This window comes from Hibiscus syriacus, unplaced genomic scaffold, assembly GCF_006381635.1.
Source record: "Hibiscus syriacus cultivar Baekdansim isolate YM2019G1 unplaced genomic scaffold, ASM638163v2 tig00117034_pilon, whole genome shotgun sequence".
Taxonomy (NCBI): domain Eukaryota; kingdom Viridiplantae; phylum Streptophyta; class Magnoliopsida; order Malvales; family Malvaceae; genus Hibiscus; species Hibiscus syriacus.
Window position 1 is genome coordinate 1,435,158 of NW_024063533.1, and position 6,052 is coordinate 1,441,209.

The 6,052-nt window shown below is 36.4% G+C and overlaps 1 pseudogene; it reads right to left on the reverse strand.

Moving 5' to 3' along the window:
• Window positions 1-430: 430 nt before the first annotated feature.
• On the reverse strand, window positions 431-1,267 carry LOC120196601 (annotated as a pseudogene).
• Between the last annotated feature and the right edge of the window lie 4,785 nt (window positions 1,268-6,052).

Genomic DNA, 6,052 nt, shown 5'->3' on the forward strand with positions numbered 1-6,052 from the left:
TTTTTTTCTAAAAAATACATTTTAGATTTTTATGAAGAGTGCAGATAAGTTAATTTTTGAAACTTCAGATGTTAAATTTAAAATTAACCTTTTTTTCAACGTGCCATGTCGGTAAGTAATGACAAGTAAGCAAAAAAAAAAAAGGCAAATCGATAATGCAAGTGATAAATTATTTATAAAAAATCAATGATAAAAATAAGATAAATTAAAATAAAGGAACCATTCTAATAGTTCACCCAATTTAATCTTAAACATGAGACTTTATCAAATTTTCATTTATAGAAATTTTATTGCATCTTCGAAATAAACATTCTAGAAAAATGTCCCCAACATTACAATTAAGTGGTGCAGGTGATCAAATCAAGTTGAAAATCAACAAAACAAACTCTCACATCTTTTCATGTCTCGACAATCTTCACGGCGAAACTCCAAATTTTCTACAGTTTCATATCTTGTCATGAGATGAAGATGATTTTATTTCGTCCAAAAATGCTACTTCATGCTTATGTTGGACATGGAATCCTGGAGGTGGAGTCTTGCCACAATCGATGAGTACCTGAAGCCCAATTGGTATTATAATATTAATGTTCAAAAGCTTGGCCTTGATTGTGGTGCAAAGACAGATCGCGGCATCCAAGTCCAACAGCCCTTGAAGCAACGGGCAACATGTGTCCTTTGCGCTGCTGCCTATACCGATGTGCACTAGGCCACCTAACACGTCAACACACGCACCTAACTTGAGAGTGTCAATGGGGCATGTTTGCTTCGCCGGAGGTGGTGGATATAACACGGGTGATGGTGGTGGCGGCGGACATGGGGTCCTCCGGAGGTGGCTTCACTACGGGAGGACTAGGTATATGGGAGGCTTCGGAGGCAGAGTTGGCGGCGATGGTGGCTTCACAATTGGAGGACTCGGGTATACGGGAGCCTTTGGAGCTGGTGGCTTCACAAATGGAGGACTCGGGTAGACGGGAGGCTTTGGTGGCGTTGGAGGATTGACGACGATGGGAGGTTTCGGTACATAGGGAGGCGGCGTGGGGGGATGTTTCGGTGGTTTGGGGTGAAATGGAGGCTTCACAATGGGAGGTGTTTTGGTGGAAGATTTGGAGGACAATTTGGCGGCGGGGTTGGAAGGGGACATTCGGGACATGCAAGACAAGTGAGCAAAGCTCCCAAGTTTAGAAGCAGAACAATCAGGTTGGGTAAACTATGCTTCCCCATCATTAAACTCCTTGCTTTATGCTCACTGCCCCGTTCAAATGCTGTATTTATAGATATATCATGCAGAGGAGGGAGTATACATCATGCATAGTAACAATTCTGGAATCATTCATTGACTTTAGTACTCCAAGTTGCAAAATTTGAATCAAATTTTCATGCAAAATATCTCGATTATATCTATATGACAAGATTTTCTAAGTTTGAAGATAAGGGAATCGACAAACCGCGTGCTTGATTTTAACCCGTAGTGCCCAGTTGGATCCGTGATTTGCTGCAATTTGCATGCGCTTCTTTCGCACGTCCCATTTTCTTTACATCAAATAAAATATATGTTTGCAGAGTTTCTGATCGGCTTCACATTGGCAACGACATGTCCTCCATCCTCATCCGGAATAATTTTCTTTGGTTTTCACCGTTCGACAGTGATCAGGCCTTGTCTAATTTAGACCACTCTGTGAGCCATGTTCCATTGTCGGCCGGATACTTGCAAACAAACACTGCACTACATTAGATCGTCAGTCAAAGATAAGGAGATGTAATATTTAATGATAGAATATATTTGTATACATAAATTACATTTCAATTGGGAATGAGTAACATTAAATATTTAAGGAAATAATTTTATTGTTTTTGTGATCTTAATCAATTCGACATAATAGTTTCTACTTAAATCGGTTAAAACAAATAAGTAAAAACACTCATTTGGGATGTTATATTTATTTGAAAATGTTTAAAATAAATATAAATAAATTTACTTTTTATAATATTAAAAACATTTTTAAAGTTTTAATAATATATAATAAAAAATAAGATATTTTAAAAGAATCAAATCTATATCCCTTAGAGAAATAATGAGATCTTGTTTGTAAGTCATTACACATGATTAGACTTGTTGTAAGATAGTTTGACTCATGCATAAAACTAAAACTTTTGTGTAATGTTTCGTACCCAGCAACTCAAATACCCCAAAAGTTAGGTTCGAGTTCAGGAAAAAGAGTCGGAGCATGGAGATGGTGATGATCGTAGTGATGACGAGCTTGTGGACGAGGCTCATAGTGACCATGAAGATGAGGATCCAAGCTATCCGAGAGCTTCACAACTCATGTGATCTCTTTAATATAAAGACGGTCCTTTACTTAAAGGATCGATTCATATGATCACAATAATTATTAGATTATATTATTAAAAATTGATCTCTTTTTATAGAAGGTAAAAGATGAAAATTTATTTCCTATTAGTTTTAGGTTTAACCACCAAAATTCTGTAAGAAGAAGGATCCAAATTATAGTAAAATGCCATTAATTTAGGAATTAAAAATAATAATAATAAGATGTATAAATTTAGGGTTTCAAAAGTAGAACCGACGACTTAAGGGGAAGAATTAACCCTTAGAATTTAGAATAAGAAATTTATAGAGTTAATCCCTGATCTATTTAATATTTTCAAAAGGGCACATAATTTTTTAGATTTATATTACTAACCCTAGTCTTCCAAATGTTTACAAAATAGACCCAATTTTGACTTCTTTCTCAATTAAGCTCCAAAATTAAGATCGCAGCCACTATAAATTCTAAATCATCTCAACTGAAATACTAACCCCAATTTTGGAGTGTGACAATGACCACAAACATAGCTCAACCTTGTGAGGGAAGTTCAATGAATGTGTGAATGATTTTCTTGGAAGCTGAGTGATGTGTTATTGAAACTCTAAGCTATCGTCCATATCTTCAATTAATAATTTGATTATGAATTTATTGATTAATATAGTGCATTTGCGTTGTATATGTAAACTCTTTTATTGATGTTGAATAAATTGTTAATTGTGATTAACCCATATTTGAAATGTGAATAATTATTTAAGTTGCGCTTATGAATGATTAAAATTGTAAAATTGATTAAACCGAGCAAGTAATTAAGATATGGTTACATGTGTGGAACGTGACTTGTGAAGTGCAATGTTAAACTTGCATAAATCCTTATGAAAGCAAGGTAAAAAAGATTGGGATTTTTCAAAATAGTAACTTGTGGTGTCATGTATGAGATACTTTGATAATTGGAGATGCTAGTGTAGTAATGGTTAACGTGTTAGTATACTTATTGAGGTGTGTTGTTTGCTGTTGTTTTGGTTGTTTCTAATTTTAAGGTTTTGTCTTGACTAATTTGAATTTTTCGCGTCGCACACCTGATTTTGGTAGGAGAGTCTCTCAACAGAGATTTTCTACATAACAAATACTTGAACTCGAGATTTTGCTTAACCGATATCAAACAATTAGAGTATGCCCAAAGACCATATGGTGTGTAAACACTAATTTTTTCATATTATATATTATTATATTAAAATATTATTATTATTATTGTTATATATATATTATATTATTATTAAATAAAATAATAATAATAATAATAATAATAATAATAATAATAATAATACAAACCCACATCCCATTTACAAAGAACCCAGGCCCAGTTACAAGCCCAACTCGGTGGCCCAACAGAAACCCTAAATGATTAGGGTTGTATCCCATGCACCCAGCCGCGTTGGGAAGATGAACAACCGCCTCTGATGCACCATGCAGCCGACACTCCACTGCCAGGTGACTCAACCAACTGCCACCACCACCACGACCGACTTCTCCACTGCCACGGCGTCTCGACGAAGCCTCCAAAAATGCCACGAAGCCACCCACGTCGAAGCCCTATGGTAAGTCACCATCATAGCTATGGTGACTCACCGAGGGCCATTCCTTTAACCGGTCCGAGGAAGACACTGTGGTGGCTATAAAAGCCACCGCCGAACCTGTAAAGAAGGACCATGACAACAACACATCAACCAACAGAGGAGAAGAAGAATATACGAACAAGAAACGAGCAAACCACAGCAACACCGGCGATAGAAAGTAACGAAAAACAACCGAGAGAAGAGTGAAGAGACTTACCAAGCGGCGTCGGAAGCCAAATGTCGTCAAACCGCCGTTTAATCAAAGGTAGAATCCTTCAATTTTGTTTAAGATTTATGGCCATTGAAAGTGTTTTAAGAGGAAAATATGCTAGATTTAGGCTTAAGAGTAAATAAGGCTATTTTTCAAGTTCCAGCCACCGTACACAGTGGTCGGCGGTGGCGCTTGACGGCGGATTGTGGCTGTCGGTCGGTGGCCGGACTCTCTCTAGCGACTCTCTCCGACGACAGAAGCCTAGAGAGATTTTTGATCTCTCTTTTAGAGAGAAAGAGGAAAAAAGAAGAAAAAATGAAAGGCTTAAGCCTTTCTCGGTCGGGGTTTAGGGTATTTATACCCTCACCAAAACGACGTAGTTTTGGTGAGGGCCTCTGGGTAATTTTCCACATGGGAAAACCCTTTCTGTAGTACTCTCAGTTTGTAATGTTTACGTTTTAGTCACTGGAATTGATTTTTTGAGTATTTTAATTTGGTCTTGTAATTTTCTTTTATTTTATTTTAGTCCTTTCCAGTATAATTATATATATTAGGGTAAATATCTTATTTAGTCCTTTATAATTTATATTAATTTTACTTTAAACGTATTAATATTTAGAGAAATAACCTCAGTGACCAAAAATCCCATATAATATACGATTTTAACCAACTTTTTCCGGATTTGCCAAAATGACCAACAAAATCGCAATGCGATCGCTAATTCGCAACGTGATCTCCATTATCGCAAATCAGTTTCCAGATTCGCAACGCGATTATGACTATCGCAATGCGATTTTCCAATTTCACGTTGCGATTTTCCCAATTCGCAATGCGAATAAGTAAATCGCAACGTAAATTGGGAAATTCGCAATGCGATACTGACTATCGCAACGCGATACTGTCTTTCGCAACGCGATACTGACTTTCGCAACGAGATAATACATAATCGCAATGCGATTTTCAAGGCACCATTAGTATCGCAACGCGTATTTTAATTTCAAATTCCAAACACGAATATTAATATATTGGAACACTGAATCGTCCACAGTATATCCCGTAATCGCAACTCATAACCTAAAACCTAAAATCACAACTCAGTCCCATCTCCATCTCTCACTCTCTCACCCATCTCTGACGAAATCCGTCCCCATCTCCGACGAAATCCGTCTATCTCCATCTCTCAGAGCCACCCTCACAATCAGAAATGGAAAATCAACCAAATCAACCACCGAGGGTTAGTATTTTTAATTATTTTCTCTTTGAAATTTGCATTATTATTAGGTTTTTCATATTGAAATTGATGATAAATTTACTGGTAATTTCAATAATAGATTAACAATTTCACTTAGATTGCTTATTAAATCAACCGAGAATCGCAACGCGAAATGAAAATTGCAACGCGATTTTATTCTCTCGTTGCGATAGTCAAATTCGCATTGCGATTGTCATTTTCGTGTTGCGATTTTCATTTTCAGAAACTATTCTTCTGCAAATTGAAACTTGAATGAATTGCATTACTTCAACCAAAAAACAAAGACAAATAAGAAATTCACAGTGTTGCAAATTTAAGTTGAAGAATAAACTACTACACTTTATGTTTATTATTGTTTTGGTATATCTTCACAGTGTAGTTTTTGGTAATCTAACTTATTATGTTTATTGTTTTTGTAGAACTTTTATTCGGCTTAATTGACCTTAAGAAATAAAGTCAGCCTGGCCAAAACAATTGCGTCGAAGCTTTCACCTGCACAAAGAAAAATGTTTGAGGATACTTGCTTCGGGCCATGGCTGAAAGTAAACATCCGGTGGAGATGCGATGTTGAAACACCTGTTTCTTCAAACCATGACTAGAGATCTACCAGACTATACAACGTGATGAAGAGATATGGTTTGATTTTCCA